The 20082-nt window shown below is 35.5% G+C and overlaps 1 pseudogene; it reads left to right on the top strand.

The window, feature by feature from the left end:
* The first annotated feature begins 8859 nt into the window (after nucleotides 1–8859).
* Nucleotides 8860–17982, top strand: LOC126728058 (plant UBX domain-containing protein 7-like; annotated as a pseudogene).
* Nucleotides 17983–20082: the final 2100 nt, after the last annotated feature.

Raw genomic sequence — 20082 nt, 5'->3', positions numbered from 1 at the left:
ACCTGAAAGAACTTTTTCAGATCGTCGCCAACAACTGCCTTCTCTAGATCTTCACATTTCGCTTTGTCGGTTGGTCCATTGATGGGCAAGGCTGGAGTTTCTGATTGCTATAAGTCGTTATCAGTAGTGATCGAGATTTCAGCCTCAGGCCGATGTTGGATGGCCGCTACCAAGCATTGTTTGGCTATAGACTGATTTCCTACTACCTCCAAAACTTGGCCTTCGGATGGGTACTTTATCTTCTAGTGAAGAGTAGAGGAGACGGCCCCCAGGGTATGAAGCCAGAGTCTGCCCATAATGGCTGTGTAAGGAGAGAAAGCATCTACAACAATGAAGTCCACCTTTACCACATCTGGGCCAGTTTGCATAGGTAATCTGATTTGACCTTTCGATACAACCATTTTACCTTCAAAACTCACCAAAGGAGAACTGTTGGCTGTCAAGTTTTCAGGTTTTAGATTTAGCCCCTTATATAGGTCTGGATACATTCTCTCAGCTCTGCTGCCTTGGTCAATCATCACTCTTTTCACATCGTACCCACCAATCCTGAGTGCGACCATTAGAGCATCATCAAGTGGCTGTATGGTTCCAAGTTTGTCCTCATCTGAAAAATCTAACACCAATGGGATGCCCATCTTGATTCTCTTCAGCATTGAACTAGACTCCTCGGCTAGGTAATGGGACACCGACATTACCCTGGAGAAACAAGATCTGGTTCTCCCTAGGGCAACAAATATAACATTTATTGTGCCGAGAGGAAGTCTTGAAGAAGCATCTCCCCGAAATTCTAAACTCGTTTGACTTCCCCGTCCACTAGAATGATGTAGGAGTTGCTTCAATTTCCCTTCCCGGACCAGCTGGTCTAAATGGTCCCACAAGTTTCTACAATCTTCGGTGGTATGCACATAGTCTTGGTGATATTGGCAATAAAGGTTCTGGTTACGTCTCATAGGATCTCTTGCCATCTTGTTTGGCCATTTGAAGAACGGCTCGTTCTTAATCTTCTCTAGCATTGCTGCACCGACTCTTGAAACACAGCATTAACCACCTAGGTGCTGGCAGATCCTAGCTGCCCAAAAAAGTCTTTCTGAGGTTGGTTATTATTGTACCGGTCCGACCTAAAATCCCTCCTCTCCTAAGGGATCACCTTAGCCTTTCTTTTTCCCTTACAGTTGGTCTTCTTTTACCCTTCTGTACTTGTCAATCTGATCCATCAGTTGACATACACTGGTAACAAGTTTATCAGTTAGAGATTTCCTCAAATCATGCTCGATTGGAAGGCCAGCCTTAAAAGTACTAATGGCCATATCATTGTACTCTCCTTCTATTTTGTTAAACATCTCCCAGTATCTATCTGAGTAAACCTTCAGAGTCTCACCCTTCCGCATGGACATAGATAATAAGCATCCTAAAGGCCAAGGAACCCTACTACAAGTAATAAAACGAGCACCAAAGGCCCGAGTGAGTTTTTTAAATGAGTCAATAGAGTTTGCCTTTAAACCATTGAACCACTTCATCGCCACTGGGCCCAAGCTAGATGAAAAGACCTTACAAATCAAGGCCTCATCTTTGGAATGGACGGCCATCCTCTAACTGAAATGGCTGACATGTTCTACTGGATTTGTTCGACCATTATAAATGGTGAACATGGGTTGATGGAATCGCCGAGGAAGACTCGCACCCTCTATGTTTCATGTGAAGGGTGATTTAGAAACTTGACTCAGCACCTTGTTCATGGCATCGTTCCCCAAGCCTTTGCAAGGAGAGCTCTTGTATCTACGTCTATGGTGGTACTACTCGTCATAATAGAAAGTCTCACTGGGCGGAGTTCTGGATCTCCGTCTATAACTAGCACCATATGTCTCCTCAGAGGACTGCTCGGAGCTGGGCGACGAATGTCTTCGCCGAGCGTTACGCAATTCCCTTTTCAATTCATCTATTTCACGTTGCATGTATCTATTATCCTTTGCATGGGAAACATGGCTCTTCCCTCGAGATTGATCTTTACTAGTATGAGTTGTATGCACACTTCCCTCACAACCTCCTTTCCGTTCGAGGCTTCTACGCGGACTGCCATGTTGGGATCCCCTTGATTTTGCATGGTATAAATTAGCATCCACTTGGTGTGGACCTGCTTCTTCCATCTTAAACTACGCACTCAAATCTCTTTCAAAATAGATCAAGCTCTCCCCACAAACGACGCCAATTGTAAGGACAGTATTTGGATTAGACCCACTGTAGGATTGAGTTTAAGCCCAACAAGCCCAAACAATGAATTTATAGAACGTGGGTGAAAGAACTAGTTCTACTCTAAAAGATGGACCATAAAAGTTGTTGAATTAAGATTGTTAAACATAAGTAAAGTAAGAAAATCTGTCCTTGGCACAAACTGAGAAACTTATCTTATAATATCTTGGTGATGAACACCATTACAAGAATTCACAATGTTATTGCCTAGATTTTATGATTTTTCTCAATCCCCCCTTTTAGGTCACCTTCCCGTGCTATATATTACAATCTTGGTGTTATCCCTACCATACACGTGTAGGTTAGATTCTAGGAGTTCCTTCTTGTCCCATCCAACACCCCTCAGAACCATCAAATAGTAGTTGTAAGGCTGTTTGGTCACTGTTCAGGTATCACCTCCACATTAATGCGGCCAGAGAGTTAGTTGGGAGGTATTTAATGTGGAGGCAGCAGCTTTTGAAGATATTTGTTGCCTCCTTTTACTTATCCCTTGTCCAACGTCCAACTCCTAGTTGTGATGTAACTTTGAAGAAGGTCTAGGGTGATATGACACTCTTACTGACCTTGGATCCTTGTTCCCGAAATGGCTTTTCTCCTCGAACGTGTGTTGGACTTATCTCGTACTATCTTTATTTTTCTCTGTATACCATTCCCATTATAACCTCATTTGGTCATTCTCTGATTAGCTAATGTCCTCGGATTGGGCCATAGTCCCAATTCATACAGCCTTAATAATACCTCCTGACTAACTGGCTCCCACACTACTAATATTAATATAAAAAAATATGTTGTACATATTTATTTAATCTACAATATAAGTCAACTATAAATTTTCCTTATTAATATTATAAGAGGATAAATTACAAATTACACCTCTAAAGTTTAGGTTGTTTGAATTTTAGATTCTAAAATTTCAGAGTTTGAATTTTACTCCTAAAATTTTAGAGTGTAAAATATAAAACTTTCAAACTTTAAGAGATAAAATTCAAATTCTAAAATATTAGATATAAAATTTAAATACGCTGAAATTTCAGAGGATAAATTTTAAATTACAAAACTTTAAGGTATGAAATTCAAACATCTATACTACTATTTAAGGGGCTTCCCTTGTTTGGAGAGGATTTTTTTTTTTTTTTTTTTAAATACCCTTACACCCTAGGTTTAAGTAGAGGCAAAATTAAAAGTCAGTTTGGTAAAAATACAATTCTAACTCCCACTAAAACATTGCCTACAAAATAGGGTCATTTTCCTGTTGATTTTCAAATTACTTTATCCACTTATAAATTAGATTCTTAAAAAAAATTATATATAAAAAATAAAAATACAAGTTGATGTCTTTCTTTTTTTTTTTTTTTTATAAATTGCACTGGATTTTTGTGTGATTTTAAAATTACCTCACAAAATTTTAAATAATATGGTTAAATGAATAATAAACATTTCTCATCCCATCAGTTTCTTATCCACGTTTCTCTCAACTCTTCACCTAACGTCTCGCACTTTCCCCACTCCTCTACACTCCAAACTCAAATTAAAATGGCTCATCATCCTCATCAGTTATCATCCTTACCCAAATTCAAAAACCATAAGCAACCACCCTATTAGTTATCATCCTTACCCAATTTCAAAAACCATATTTAGACTCTCTTGTCATCATTTTCTGAAGAATCCGTTCACACATAGATAATTCTGTAGTCCACAATTCTTCAAGCCTGTGTTTTACGATTTCCCACATCTAATTAGTGCAGATGGTACTCCTCTTCCCCCCTCCCCCCTTCTCCCTCTTAAATTTCTATATTTCTTGGACTGGGTTTTGGTTGTTACTTTTATTTTAGTGAAAGCGTGTGCAAAATTGCAACATAACCCCCAAATTCAAAACCTATTGAGAAATCAACTTCAATGAAGCTATCATTGAAATCAACGCTAGTTGTTCAGCATCATCGTTGGCCAATGTGCCAAGTCAGTGCAGCTTCATTTGAGAAATAGTTGAAGACAGTAACTATGGTTGTAAAGAGCGTGAGATATTAGATTTGGACTTGCCGAGGTACTCTTTCTTCTTCCATGTGTATATATAAATTTATGTATTAATAGCAAACTCAACTAGTTGCTACATAATCGTTTCTCCACTTCTGTTCAGCTACAATTTGTGGTTCCAAAAATTAAATTAAAACAAAAAATAAAGGCAACCAGTTTGGGTAGGTCACTCTATATCCTGGGTCTATTTTCTTTATTTTCATTTTTTTTTTAAAGAATTCGATTATGATTGTTCATTTTAATTTGGATTACAGGAGGGAGATTACATATTCTTTGAATACCAAATCAATGCAAACTAAACCAACAACAGCCCTTCAAGTCAAGAAATGTTCTCATCATAAGGTATATACATTTGTACAAAATTATTACTTCACTATTGTATATATAGATATATACATGGATAGGTTGTGATAATGATGTTTGAGTTTGGAGAATATGGTTTCATAAAGTGAAAATTCAACTTCTAGAATTTTCTAAGTGAAAATTCAAAAATTTGAATTTTTTGTAATTTTCTGTAGAATTTTCTAGTGATTGTTCAGAAAGGTTGAAGAGATTTCAATCTTTGTTAACTGTTTTATAAAAAAAAAAATAACTAACTCTCCATACGTGCCTTTTCATGAAACATACATGCTTTTTCATGAATACAGGCTTATGTTCACTTGAAAAATAACTAACACTCTAGACGTGCCTTTTCATGAAACATAACCCTATGGGAATAAATAGAGGCTTATGTTCACTTGAAAGGCTTATGTTCACTTGAAAAATAACTAACACTCCATACGTGCCTTTTCATGAAACATAACCCTATGGGTATAAATAGAGGCTTATGTTCACTTGAAAAATAACTAACTCTTCATACATGTCTTTTCATGAAACATAACTCTATGAGTATAAATAGAGGCTTTTGTTCACTTGAAAGTTGGAGAGACACACAAGAAATCCTGTGGTCATTCTCCAAAATTGTTATTTGTAGAACCCAACATCTTGGTTGTATCCTGGAAACAAATTTGCGATAACCCTTTAGCAACAAAAGTGTGGGGGGCAAATATTGTCTAAGGAAAACGATATAGTGCCTCCAAGTTATCTATTTTCTGTTTGTCTTTTCTGTTAATCTTGTTCTTCCATTATTATTTTTTGTAATATTCCCAACATTCACTGCCCAAATTTCATAGTTAAATTGTAGCCTAAAGATCATTCCAATAGGTTATGTATGATTTGTGGAAATGTACTTACTTATGGTGTGCATAAATGTAAGACTTTATCAGGTATGTATGTTTAAATGAACTAATTCATTTAAATATATATTTCTCTAATGCTATATCTAACATTTTTCCCCCCTTGGGTAACGTTATATCTAATTTGGTAACCCTGTTATGTTTTGTTTTCCCCAACATTATGGTGGTGAGGTAGATTTAAATTTGATGCCAACAAAATAATATTATGCAAGTTCATCCATAAAGAATTTGGGGCATAGAATGAATATTCTGAAACAATGATTCATGTGTTGTGGGAATGTCTAATGGCATGAAATTTGGGAAGACTACAGACATGATCTACTAATATGAAGATTTATTTCTCTGGCCTTTTCCATTGATTAACAATGGAATGAAGAGAGGAGGGGAGCTATGGGGCAGTACTGGTTCGAGAAATCTAGACAAGTCGAAACACATTAAATAACTTCACTCACAGCAGATAATGGATTTGGCTAAAACACTGCTTCAAGAGTCAAGACTACAAACATGAAAGTTAACACTAGTGGGCACGACACAATTACAATGCAAGTTATAAGTGTTTTTTATGAGAAAAATGGGTTACTTTGTTTGTCCTTAATGGCTAGCTGTGGGAAATAAAACTTTCTATACTAATTTTCAAAAAAAAAAAAAAAATAGAGTGTATTGCATTTGAAGATAGTGATGTGAAGTATTTGGAGAGAGATGTATATGCGTTTGAAAGCTGAAGATGTGAAGGAAGGGTACCTATTAAGTAGGCCCTTCCTTTGTATATTAAAGATAAAGTTTCCTTTGGCTTATGATATAAAAATTCATGTGTTAAATTTGGACAAAAATATCAGTATACATGAAGAGAAGAAGGGAATTATCATTCTATATTTCATGGTTTGAACTTTGAAGGTTTTACAACCAACCTTTGGTAAAGTCACAAGAACATGTTCAATAAAATGGTACTTTTAAATAACAAAGGCAACTTGGTAGACCCATTAATTTGAGATCCCAATCGCACTGGATGAAGAAGAGTCCAAAGTTTATTTATTGCATTGCATTATCAAGAGACTTCCATTTTAGATTGATTGCCCAAAAAAAGTCCATTTTAGATTTTGTGTCAAGTATTATTTTATTTTATTTTAAAACAGGAATTTTCGCTTTGAGTGTGCTCAAATGGTCTTCTATTTTTATTAAAGGACAAAAATTTTTAATCATCATAATTCGGGATTGATGCATTTTTTAATCACAACTGAGTGCGTGCTTAGAGGCTCTTCTATTTCATGTCTTAAATGTAGTGAATTCTTTTACAATTTTACCTGACCTAAATATATCAATTTTCTACATTGATCCATCATCTTCTTCATAATAGGTTTTGTAAATATTTTCACATGTATTTTGTAAGTAGTTTTATAGTTACAAATTCATTATGCATTTTCAATATATGTAAATTTATAAGATTTATTCAGATGATCTTTTTTTTCCTCCCCTTAAAGGTTAATATTAAATTATAGCATCATCTTCCAATCAATAAAACATTGATTATTACATAAATAAAATTGCCAAAAATATATGATAATTACGAAATACTAGTCTCTGGGCACACATGTGAGCGCGTGCTCAGAGGCTCTTCTATTTTTTTAGAAAAAAGTTAATAATTTGCATTCATATAATTTGGGATTATTACACTTTCTAATCATAAAAAAAAAAAAAAAAACTTAGAGGTGTGATGAGTATTATGCATTAGCAGTGAAATAATTTTTCATCACACCCTTAGGTTTTTTTGTGATTAGAAAATGAAGTATTCCAAATTATAATAGAGGTAAATTATTAGTTTTTTTTTTCAAAAAAAAAAGAAAGAGCCGCATGCTAGAGGCTAGTCTTAAACACACATATAATTGGACTACTCTCCCTCCTTTTACTCTACCCCCTTTCATTTTTTAACATCCAAACAGGCCATTAAAGTCAAACAAACTTCAAGTGTAATTTGCAATAGGTTTTATTGTCTTTTGATCAAACGTGTTAGTAGTTTATAGGGTAAATTGCAAATTACACCCCTGAAGTTTGGGGTTAACTGGATTTTACACTCCAAAGTTTCAAATACTTGGTTTTACACCCTGAAGTTTGGTTCCGTTAGCAATTCACCCCCCACAGCTAATTTTTTCTGTTAAGTGATACATCATCATGCTGATGTGTTCTATTTTTGCCAAATAAGCATCAAAACTACGTTTCAGCCTAGAGTTAAAATACTAACATCTAGCTTAAACAACACAGTGAAGACATAACTCTATAATCCAAAACACAATCTACGAATCCTATTCTTCAACTTAACCCCACAAACCCAGCTCCTCTGCTCTGTATCTTCTACCATGAGTTAGTCCACCCCTATAAAAAAAAAAAAAAAAGTGAATATGGGTGTCAATCATTAATCTCTTACTCACAAAAAAAGTAAAAAATAAATTCTAATCACTGAAAAATATCCCACTCTTTTTTCACCATGCAAATTAAACTAAGTTAAGTGATTGGTCATCCAGTCAATTGATAGAAGAGAATTCCCCATAAATTTTTTAACTCATTAAAGAGGAAAAAAAAAAAAAACCTATAAATTTTACGCCAATGAGAAAACATTATATTCTTATTCTTATTCTTTTTTTTTTTTTTTTTTTTTTTTTTTCTTCTGTCTCTTGGTATATCTACAACAAGTCCTCCAAATGCACGTGATCCTACGAAGACCTTTGGATCCAAGCTTCAGTGCTCAAGATAATTTTGGTCATGAGAGATGATGTGGAGCAATATTGGGTACTTAAAAGGGTTTTGACTTGCCTTGATCAAGCTTTGATAATGATGCATCACAGAGGAGTTGCAGAGCAGACAAGCCTTGATAATGATAATTATCAAAGCCTTCGATGGACTGACTCACGGTAGAAGTTGCAGAGCAAAGGAGTTGGGTTTGTGGGGTTCACCGAGTTCAAGAACTGGATCCGTGGGTTGCGTTTTGGATTTTAGAGTTAGGTCTTCACAGTGTCGTTTAAGCTAGATGATAGTATTTTAACTTTAGGCTAAAACGACGTAGTTTTGATTTGTGCCAGCTTTTCTCTTGGTCATAGTTGAAATGACGTAGTTTTGATGCTTATTTGGCAAAAATAGAACACATTAGCATGATGATGTGTCACTTAACAGAAAAAATTAACCGTGGGGGGTGAATTGCTAACAAAACCAAACTTTAGGGTGTAAAACTAAGAATTTGAAACTTTGGGGTGTAAAATCCAGTTAACCCCAAACTTCAAGGGTGTAATTTGCAATTTACCCTAGTTTATATAAACCTTTCCCTCCGTCTCTGCATTCATGATTTCATTAAGTTGTTTCGTTCCTATTCCTGGGCTAAGAGAGATCTCTCAGCAGTCAGGTTTGTGAGAGAAAAACAAAACAGAAAGAGAAGAGAAGCTATGGATGAAGGACTGCTCTCTACTTCTGATAAGCAGAGCATGGTCTTGTTTTTTCTAGAGATAACCGGTGGCCAGACCGCCGATACCGCCATTCAGTTCTTGCAGGTCACATATATTTTATATTTGATATTGATATCTGATTTCTTTGATAATAAAGTTTACATCTTTGGCACTGAGGGACTGAATACTCTTCTGGGTTTTTTTTTTTTTTTAAAGAAAAATTGGGTTACGATTGTACTGTGTGTTTTGAATTTTGGGATGGAGATTGCAATGTGTGTTTATTAGATTTTGGTTCTTTGTGTATTATTCATCAAGCTTTACTTTTGAGACAACGAATTTTTCTTATGTGGGCACTTAATATACCAATGGTTTCTGTTGTCTGACATGATCACTATAATGAAAGCCTCGAACTTTATATTATGCTATCTTTTGGTGTAACTGGAGCTTATACTATATGATTTCAATTGTTTGAGATTTAGCACGCTCAAACTTGGTTGTCTGCATATTGAAAAATACACACACATATATATGTAATATGTAGGGAGCCTTTCAAAAGAAGAGCTTTTGGACTCTCTAGCTAGTAAAACTTATTGGCATTCACCCCTAACGAGCTAAGCAGTTCATACTCATGCTTAGGTGCATGAAAAATATACACCAATGTTTAGTCATTCTTTTAGTTGATCTATTTTTTGCTAGGTAAACTATTATTTGTTTATATTGATTCATAAAAGTTAAAACAATGAAGGGCATGATAAATTGAGAGGTGGAAGACATACTCTCACCTTCACCTTAGATAGGATGGCAAAAAAGCTAGGTGCAGCTGAGACTAATTAGTTCATAAAAAAGGTTTTTGATTGTTACATAGACACATGGGGTTTTGAAACCACGATTTGACCCTTTTATCATATATATTTGTTGTGCATTGGGTATGACCCTTTTAAAATATTTTTAGAGCCAACTCAAGTAGGAATTTTTAAGCTGACTTTAGTAATTACATGCCTGTATTTTGGAATACTATTAGTTTAGGTTATTTATTTATGTTCTCTTGATCTCTTTTGATTGATAGAAATTATTTTAAATTTTACTGCTGTGTTCGGTATCTAGTTTCTTGAACTATATGAATGGTTGTTTGCTACCAATGTCTTTGAATTGAAGAAGGCATGGAACTGAATGGTGGAGCCTTGTGGTAACAGGCCACGCATTGGAAGCTTGAGGAAGCTATTCAGTTGTTCTTTGTGGGTAATGAAGGTGGGCCAGTAGTAGCTTCATCACAATCTCTAGCAGCGGAAAATGTGAACTATTTGGTTGATGAGAATACAGGGTAAGTTAAGAAATTTATTTAATTCTTTTTAATATTGTGATTTTTAATTGATTAAATTTTACATGATTGGTTTAGATTATAACAGTAGCTTTTGTTTATTGATTCAGTAATTTGGAGAGGGACACAAGATATAAAATGTTGGAGATCAAGTACGCCCTCCTTTACCTGTTATAAGGGAAGCTCTTTATGATGATGCAATGTTGTATCAGTATGTTTTCTTTCTCCAGCCTTGATCATTGAACTGAAACCTTTCCATACAATTTCAATTGCGGCAATGATTTTATTTTATTTTTCCGAATTTGTGTCCTGTATGGTTGTCTTTTTATGTTAAAATCAGAGCTTGCCTTGGTTAACTTTTGTACGTACCTCATTTGTGAATCAAGCTTTTCCTTTTTTGTTTAAAAATGCTGCAAAATAGCTCCCATTTGTGCCATGATTTGCAAAATCCCCTGAAATTTAAATTGACTTTGCATTTGCACCAGCAAGGCATCAATAAATTACACATTGAGTGAAGTGAATGTAGGAGAAACTGGACTTGCATATAATATTCTTCAATTTAACATTTTCCTTGTTCTTCCCTTGAACTCCAATGTTTTGGTGTAATTTTTTTTTTTTTTTTTTTTTTTTTTTTAATTACGTAGGAGAACTTCACTCAAATTAGTTGCACGTCGCAAAGCATATACCATAAAATTTTTAATAGATGAAATCTTACTAGCAAATTAATTTTCTTTGTGTAAACATTATAAAAAAAAAGGCATGTAAAATTTATTTCTTAATAGGATTATAGGAAGAACCTACTATAGAGGGCTTTTAATCCCTTAAAATTTGTGAGTCATTTTTCTTCATTTTTTCATGTTAGTCAAGATTGGTTTAGTCATGTTTCTCTTCTATTTTATGTTTAACACCTAAGAGGTACTGTTTTTATGTATCATGACAGTTTTAATGGATTTCTTATGCCATCAATGTTCAGGACGATTGGTCCTGTTTGCGTTTTTATATTTGTCTCGTAAGGAAAAATGGTGGAAAATGGTATTTCTTTATGCCATTCTTTTAGTATGTGAGTGTTCCAGCACTTATATGTGTTTTTTCACTTCTATACTATATTTGTTCACTGCCTCCTATCATTTTGTTGCAACTTGGCATGCAGTGTCACCTTCTTGTTTTATTTATTTTATCTTGGACTGGTTTGTTTATTATCCATTCATTAAGATGCTATTTTCTTTGTTATTTTCATGTAGAGCACACCATAATTTTGATGAGGAAATGAAACGCTCTGGGGTCTGGGAATCAGACCAAGGTTCTTTGTCTACAACAGAGAACCATCAAGATAGTCTTGCTTCTTTATATCGTCCTCCCTATCATCTGATGTTTCATGGGTCCTTTGAAAAGTTACATGTGCATGTTTTCACACTATAAACTTTAATCTTATATGACACGAGTGACCATTACTAGTTGCATTGGCATATAAGTAGTACTAGCTTTTTAGCACATTTTGTTAGCATGTGTTGGATAGGTATGTTTTCTGTGTGATAAGCCTTTTTGCATCAGTGATAAAAACATGTTAATTTCTTCTTCTTTATCATTCTCTCTCTTCCCCTCCTCCCCTTCTTTTTTTCCATTTAATTAGTGAATTTTTGTTAGTTTGGCGCAGAAACCTTATTGTTTAGTTTGATGTGAGCCATGAGCTTTTTGTTATGCATTTCATCAAACATCATTTAGTTGTTATGTAGGGCATATTGTGCTTGCCTACATTATTTGCTGACTTGTGCAACACTAGTTCCAAAACAATTTTAAAAAAAGGCAGCTAGAAAGTCTCATGGTGTAATTGTTGCTTTTAGCATAGCATTCACATTATCAGTGCATGGTTTTGAATTCCTCAGATTTAGTGGTTTGACATACAAACCGCAACTTGAGAAAATCCTGTTTTCTTGTGAGTTGCTTTGTTATGTTTTTCTTTTTTTATGGGCTACATTCAGTGAGGTCTATCAATCAACAGTTGCAATTATATATCTCAATCCTATATAATAGTTTTATTGCTAGGCTTATACAATCCTATATAATCTGTTTATTATGAACTTACCTTATTATATGATTAAAAAGGTCGGTCAAAAGTTGGCTCTTTGCCTTCTGGACACCTCCATGGATGATCCATTATGCTTTTGTCTCAACATTTTGCTATGATTGCCCTAAACAACAATTTCTACTTATGGTATCTTAATCCAATCTTGCTAGTTTCCAAGCCTTTTATATCTTTTGATTTTGAACCAAATTGCTTATAAGCCTTTTATTATCTTATCTATGGAAATTTTTTTCCTGAGTTTATTTAGTGACCTATCAGGACTTGAAATAGTACATTACTAATTTTTTGAGCTTGATTTTAAATTCAAAGTATTTTAGTTAATTGAAGTACCAATGCATCTGTGGTTATGCAGACCTTGATCTTTAACTAGTTTTTTTGTTTGTTTTTTTTTAAGACTTATCTACAAATGCAGGCGAAAAATGCTGCTGCTTCTTATGACAAATGGCTCCTCATGAACTTGCAATCGACTAAAGAGTTCACCTCTCGTATGGTAGTTTCTAAATTTTTAGTTTGTCTGTTTATTATTATTGTTTTTTTGTTGACACATACTCACTTGGAATCATTATATTTCTTTGTGAAGCTTAATTGGGATACATGGTCAAATGAAGCTGTTTCTCAAATTATTATGTCCAATTTTTTCTTCTGGCAGGTCTGTAATTTCTTGATAGACTTAAGTGTTCTTATACGAGATTCTCTTCTTATTTTTCATAAATTGTTGCAGGATGTTCCCTTTGATGTGGTTTCTAATCTGATATTGTTTGGGTACTTTTTCCCAAGAAGCCCTGTTACTTGCCTTTTTTTTTTCCAAAAAAAAAAAAAAAAAAATTGTTTCCAAGAAGCCCCGTCCAGGTCTGCTGGAAATTGCCTTTTTTGGGTGAAGGCCAATTTTTAGATTCATTGAACTGTGTGTCTGTGTGTGTGTGTGTGTGGCTTGAGAGATCATATAGGAAGATGAATTCAACGCCTGTAATTTAAAGAACTAAGGGAATGGTGGTTTAGGTGGGCAGTTTAACTTCGACCTATTACAAAGGTATTGATTAATATTAAAGTGGAGTCAGTTATCATCACATAGTTCAATTTCTTTGGTTTCTATGGGAATTAACTTAATCCTCTTGTCACTTCAGAAAAAGAAAAACTTCTCCATCGTGTTATATTTAAAAATAATAGATGCCTCTGTGCCACGTGATTACTTGTCCTATGTGTATAATAGGTTTCTAATTCAAGATCATATGGCGAACTTTTTCTTTGTATATATAAACAATCGATGTTCTCCTATGGGCAATTTATGTATGACTCTAGAGAGGCAATTGAGAGGGGTGGTCAGTAACCGGCTTCTTTTATGTTAATGATATCTTCTGATATCTTGGAAGTTTAGGTTGTTGAAAATTATATAAACCTTTTTTCCCCTATCTGCAAACAGACAATATCAGATTTGTTTTAGATAATAGTAATTGACATATACAACTGTAATAATATATTTGGATTGTCAGTTGCATTTACCATTGAAGCCACTCTAGTTAATCTAGAATACTTTATGGCTCAAATATTGATGATCTCTATGATAAGTTGTAGATTGATTTGATGGTTGTGAGAATCTTTGCTGCTGATTTGGATGTTGTCTATTATGGACTTTGAAATTTTGGATATATATCTTTTTATTTCTAGTAACATTCACTGTCTGTACTTAATCACTCAGATCTTGTTTGTGAATATAGGTGTATGATGATACAACTGAAGGCAGAAAGGTTTGCACGTTTTACAAGCTGGATTCCTTTCCTGTAGTGCTTGTCATTGACCCCATAACTGGTCAGAAAATGCGTTCCTGGTGTGGAATGGTTCAAACTGATCAATTGCTGGAGGTATGCGTTATGGGGATGCATATTCTTGCATTTTTGGGGCTTAGCTTGATAAAAAAAAATGTCACATTTGGAAGGGGCTAAGGATTGTTGTATAGAAAAACTTGCACCCAAGTTTGAGTTGTATTGCATTGCTAATCATAGAAATTTTCATGTCATTTGTAGGATCTGTTATCATTCATGGATGGTGGCCCCAAAGATCGTCACATAATTCTCTCCGATAAACGCCAAAGAGAAAGTTCTTTGACTCCTCATCAAAGCTGTAAAGGTATGTAAGGGTTTCAATGCTCTTGACTTCACAAAAAGAGTAATGATGAAATACAGCTTTTTGTTATTTTCTAATACATTAACTGATGCAAAAAATAATAACCAAAAATTTGTAAGGTGACTTTAATTGCTAGAGTGTCTGTTGGTTAGGGAGGGTGAAAATATGGGAGATGAGAAAATGTAAGAAGGTTAGAAAAGAAATCAATTTTTGATAGGATAGAAAAGTGAGAGGATATAAAATAGTTGTAAATTTCTTTTGCTTAGTTTAGAAGAAAAAATGAGAGGAAGTGTAACTTGTACTAGTTCACTTATATGTCCTTTTTATCCTATTGTTTGAAGATACAACAATGAATAACATTATTATGAAAATGATGTATTACATGATTACATCAACAAATGAATTAATGTGCATATTTTAGTTTAATTATGGTTTCTTGTAAATATAATTAAAATCGATTCCATTTAAGATAATAATTACTATTATACCCTCACATTTATATTTATATATATATATATATATATATATTTTCATGAAATTTGAATAGAGAGAGAGAGAGATTGAAATTAAATGGGGAAAGTCATAAATTTCATGGAAGTATGTCTTTTCTCTTGAATTTTTCCTCCCAATCTGGGAAAATGAGTTTTGGTGGGACTGGGTGAAATATCTCCACCCACTCCCCTTTTCCATCCTCCCTCAATTCCACCACATCAAAGAAGGGAAAACTTCCCTTTTCCATCCCTCTAGTTTTTCCCTCAACCAAACATTCCAGACACTTCACACATGAGAAACATGGTATGAGGTCATTGATTACTATTTTGCAACTCTTTGATATTTTATTTATTAATAACACCTCCCTAGGGTTGGGTCCAAAGGGCCCTGCCTTGGTGAGGTTCCGCATCATAAAAAAAAAGACACTTTCTCAGGCAGATGTCAACTACTTTATGTTGTTAGTTATAAGTTTTGGCTTTCATTTTGCTTTTGAGTTTTGTCTTGTTGTAAAGAGAGATTCATTTGAGACATCTCTTGTTGTTAAAATGAATTGGGTTTCTTCTTGCTGGTCAAATCTATAATGCTCTTGTGGTTGCAGATGAAACAAATGAAGAGGACGGGGAAATGATACATGCATTGGCAGCTTCTATGGAAGGCATGAAAGACTTAAGAGGGAGGACTGCTAAAGACAAAGATGTAACTGTTACTGAAGAGGAAAAAACATGCACCACTAAGAAGCTGGCATATCCACCTCTGCCCGAAGAACCCAAGGGCGATAGGAACCTCCTTTGTAGGGTTAGATTCCATCTTCCAGATGGACGCAAAGTCCAGAGAAATTTCTTCTGAACTGATTCAATACAGGTGAGTACTTTTTGAAGCTTGTGTTATCTTGCATTATTTATTCTGTACCCATTTTTACTAATCAATTAGTCCACATGTTCGGTTTTCAATCTCCTGGATGGCCCACTTCTTAATAGTAAGGTCGTGGCCATTTTTATTTTAATGACATTTGGCATTGGATATAATTCTTGGTTGTGTTTTTGGTATTTCCTATTAAACAGTCCCAGTAAATTGGACGTTGAGTTGTGTTATCCTTGGCAGGGGAACTTCCTATCATTAAATGAAGATTGTTAAAAAAAAAAAAAAAAAAAAAAAATTTATCCCAACTCATAATGTTGAATTACTTCTCATTTTGTTTGTTTGTGTTATTCAGCTGCTCTGGTCGTGCTGTGATTCTCAACTAGAAGAAGCTGAGATGAGGCCATTTCACTTGACACATGCGATCCCAGGAGCGTCAAGGTCTCTGGATTATGATAACCAATCAACTTTAGAGGAGTCAAGGCTGGCCAACTCTATGATCTCCATTACATGGGACTGAAGAACATTATGCTGGGGAATATTTTTCAAGTTTCTTCAACTGGTAGAGTTGTGCATTGAAGAATGGTTTGTCCTTATTTGACTGCTTGCTTTCTTCCCTTTTTGTTACTTCCTAGTCAGGATCCCATTTAATTTGATGATGAATTGAAACACTCAAAAGTCTATAAATTATGTATATCCTCTTATGTATGGGACATGAATCTCTTGAAGTTTATGTATTTTAATGCTCTCTCTGCTCTGTGTATATGCATGTTACTCTATTTCTGTTGCTTAGTTTAAGTTGGTACTCTTGCCATTGTGCTTGTTAAGTGAACCCTAATGATTTCATCTGAATTACAAACTACCTATCTTGGTAGCCTACTTGTTCTCTTTTTTAATTTTGTTTTCCACTATATACTGCCAGTAATTCTGTCGAATTGGCCTGTCTAGGAATATTCAGTCCTTTTATCATGAATCCATTTCTGTTTTTGGATAAAGATAAATATGTAAATATAATACCAAGGGATGAAGGATCTGTCATGAGGGATCCATATTAATTATTAATTTGTGCATCATCTCAAACATTTGTGCTTGTTTGGGGTAAATAATACTAATAGTGGGACTTCTTTCCTTTTTGAGGCAATGCAATTTGATATAGTAAAAAGATGTTGTGCTGAAGAGTTAAAATTGGATTCTTTGAGATCCCTTACTTTTAGAGGTATCTTCTACTCTCATAATATGAGATGAAGTGTGAATTCATGGGTTCATGACTTACTATTTGTGTCCCCAACTTATCAATTATAAAGAAAAAAAAGAAAGTTGTGTCAAAAATGATCATATGAACATTTGAGATTTGCGTGACAGAGTACTCTTTCTTTACAGGAAACTAACTGGTGTGCCCTCAAAGTTCTTTTGGCTTTAGTGGACTCCCGACAACCTTCGGTAAATTTACTCTGATACTCACTATACTTTAGATAACTTGAAGAGTGCAAGTAATATCTACCTCATTTTCTGACGCAAAAACTACACAACCATATATAATCTCAAAGTTGGTTATTACGCTTATTGGTTCCGTTTGTAGACAAAGTGCTGTGGTTTTCACATGACTCAACAAGATGTGGGAGTTAATTCCATCTTGTTGAAAATTGTCACAGATATGAAGTGAAAAATAAGCATCTGAGAGAGAAATATAGCACCAGTATGGCTGATTGAAAAGGCTTCTACTCTATTTCATTTCATTGATGCAATGCAACAAAGCAAGTCTAGCATTTCATGGTTTCCAGAAGGCTCAATATGCAAGTGCAGCATCTAAATATGACAAGAAAAAACAGGCAATGTCAAGCATGACACATTTCGTAGGTGAAACATGTCAAGTTGAAATGTCTATCGGATCAGACTATATAATGTCTTGTTTGGAGGGCAATATCTGGGATCCCCTTTTTGTCTGGAAGAACAATATCAAGAGGTGACACATCACAAGAAAACCAGGCACAAGAGCGGCTATAACATTCTGCCACCAGAACAGCTGGAATATTTTTAGGCCCATCTCATAGGCTGTTGGTGTCAGACACAACAAAGCGGGTATTATAATTATGTGCCCGGTTAACAGTCCCCTAAGATATTGGTTAGGGTTGAATTTTTTATCGTAATCTGATGGCTTTTTTACAAGTAGGACTTGAGATGTATTTGTTTATTTATTAGGTTTTGTTACTTTTTAGCCATTGGAAGTTGGAACTCATTTTATTCTCTTTATCAATTGCCCTAAGGGCATTCAATAACATATTTAGTTAACATATATAATATATTGGGTTGGATCAGATGACTAGAAAATAATAATACTATTAATTTGAATTTACTCCAACATAAGACTCAAAATAAAATTTCAATCCATCCCAACTTACTCAAGTACTCATAACATAGGTGTTATGCCTCAAGATATTCTTTTGCTTGAAAAGACATGCCTTGCACAAATTCATTTACATTTTTCAAACAATTAATTTAGAGTATGAATTAAACATCATTTTTTTCTATTGAAAAATAACAACAATTTTATTGATAAATATTGTAGTTGCACGATTTTCCTGGTCCAAACCCTACTGATCAGGCCTTGACCCAAGGCGCAACACACAATAAATCTTTGTAGAGGAAGGGTCAAAGAATTTAGCCTCCGTGAACTTAGTCGGTTTGATGCATGGACAATATTATTGCAGAAACAAAAACACAAGAATGGATATCTAATAGAAGATTCTATTTCCTGAGTACAAAATACATTTCCCCCCCCCCCTCTTTGAGGGACTCCACTACATTATATAGCTCTCTCATTCTTATCTGAACCTTACACTTGTTGATCATCTGAGCTCCCACTTGAGCACTTGTCCTATCAGACACCCTTATCACTCCCTTGTGAGTTGCAGTGGCCAAGGTAGTACTGTTCAGGGGTCTTTTCCTCATTAATGCGGCCAAGAGGGTGGTTGTGACACATTTAATGTGGTGGTGGCAGTTTTCCATGAGATATTTTGGGTTTTATTCTTTTTTATATGCTTGGAGGATGAACTGCAATGGTTGGGGCGAGCTCTTGGTCCGAACTTCGTAATGTCCGAGGAGGAGTTACTCTTCGGACATGTTTCTTTTACCGCAATTGAGCTTGAATAATGTTTTGGCTATGACTTCTCCTCGGACAGGATGCTTCTCAGATGGGCCCGTAGTTTAACTAGCCCATTATTTTGGGCCGGGCCCCACAATAGCCCCTAAAAACTCCGGATTTTATCTCCTTCCGAGGAGAAAAGCGGGGTTTTGATGTTAATGAGAGGATGGAAGTAAGGAGGGCTTGGGGCGCTCGTGCGGGCAATTACTTTGGACGCGCTACAATTTACGAGGCGCGGCCATTTACTTCCGAAGGCTTTCTGTCCCCTTCATCCAAAGGTGAGGCGTGGATCGAACGGCCATCATTTTTTCTCGAATTTTTAGGTAGGAGCGATCTTTTCTCTCTCCTCCCTATTATATAAGATGTCAGAGAGGTTCAGTTTTCTTTTTATCGGCATCTCATAAACTCCAGAGGATTCCAGAGAACTCCATCGAACTCTAGAGATCTACGAATACTTACGCCCGCTAAGCCTCCATAGCCATTTTTCGTGAAGCGTCTCCTCCAAGAGAGATTTCCAGGCATCCCATTGAGCGTTTTGTGAAGGTATCAATAAATTTTGTTCATTTCGCCATTTCGATTCCCTCCTTGAACTTTACTTTTCTCCTCGGTCTTTATTTTCATTCCTCCAGTTCAGCTCAGATGGGTAGATTCGAAAAACTAGTAAAGACTCCGGCCGCTATGGAGGCCTTTAAGGCAAAATACCACATTCCTCCGGGGGTGGGGCTGCAGTACTGTCCTCTTGAAGGAGTATTGACAGATAGAGGCGAGGGAGAAGTTGTTATCCCCATGATTGCTTTCATAGAGGGAGGGATGACACTTCCCATGCGTAGGATTACAAGGGAATACCTGTTCAACCATAGGTTGACGCCGCATCAGTGTGCCCCAAACATGTTCAAGATATTAGGCTGTGTAGACGTCCTAGACGAGCGGATGAATCTAGGCCTTACCTGGCACGATGTGGTTTATCTGTACGAGTGTCACCACATCGAGAACGGAGGGTATTATCTTAAATCCCAATCCGAGGTCGTTAGGTTGATCTCTTGTCTCCCAATATCCAATAAGACCGTGAAGAAGGATTTCCTTATTGCTTCGGGGGAGTGGTTCGATGGTATTCATTGTCCAACTCG

The sequence above is a fragment of the Quercus robur genome, chromosome 5 (genome assembly GCF_932294415.1).
Source record: "Quercus robur chromosome 5, dhQueRobu3.1, whole genome shotgun sequence".
Classification (NCBI taxonomy): domain Eukaryota; kingdom Viridiplantae; phylum Streptophyta; class Magnoliopsida; order Fagales; family Fagaceae; genus Quercus; species Quercus robur.
The sequence above is the reverse complement of the archived record's forward strand: the minus strand, read 5'-3'. Positions and strand labels throughout refer to the sequence as shown.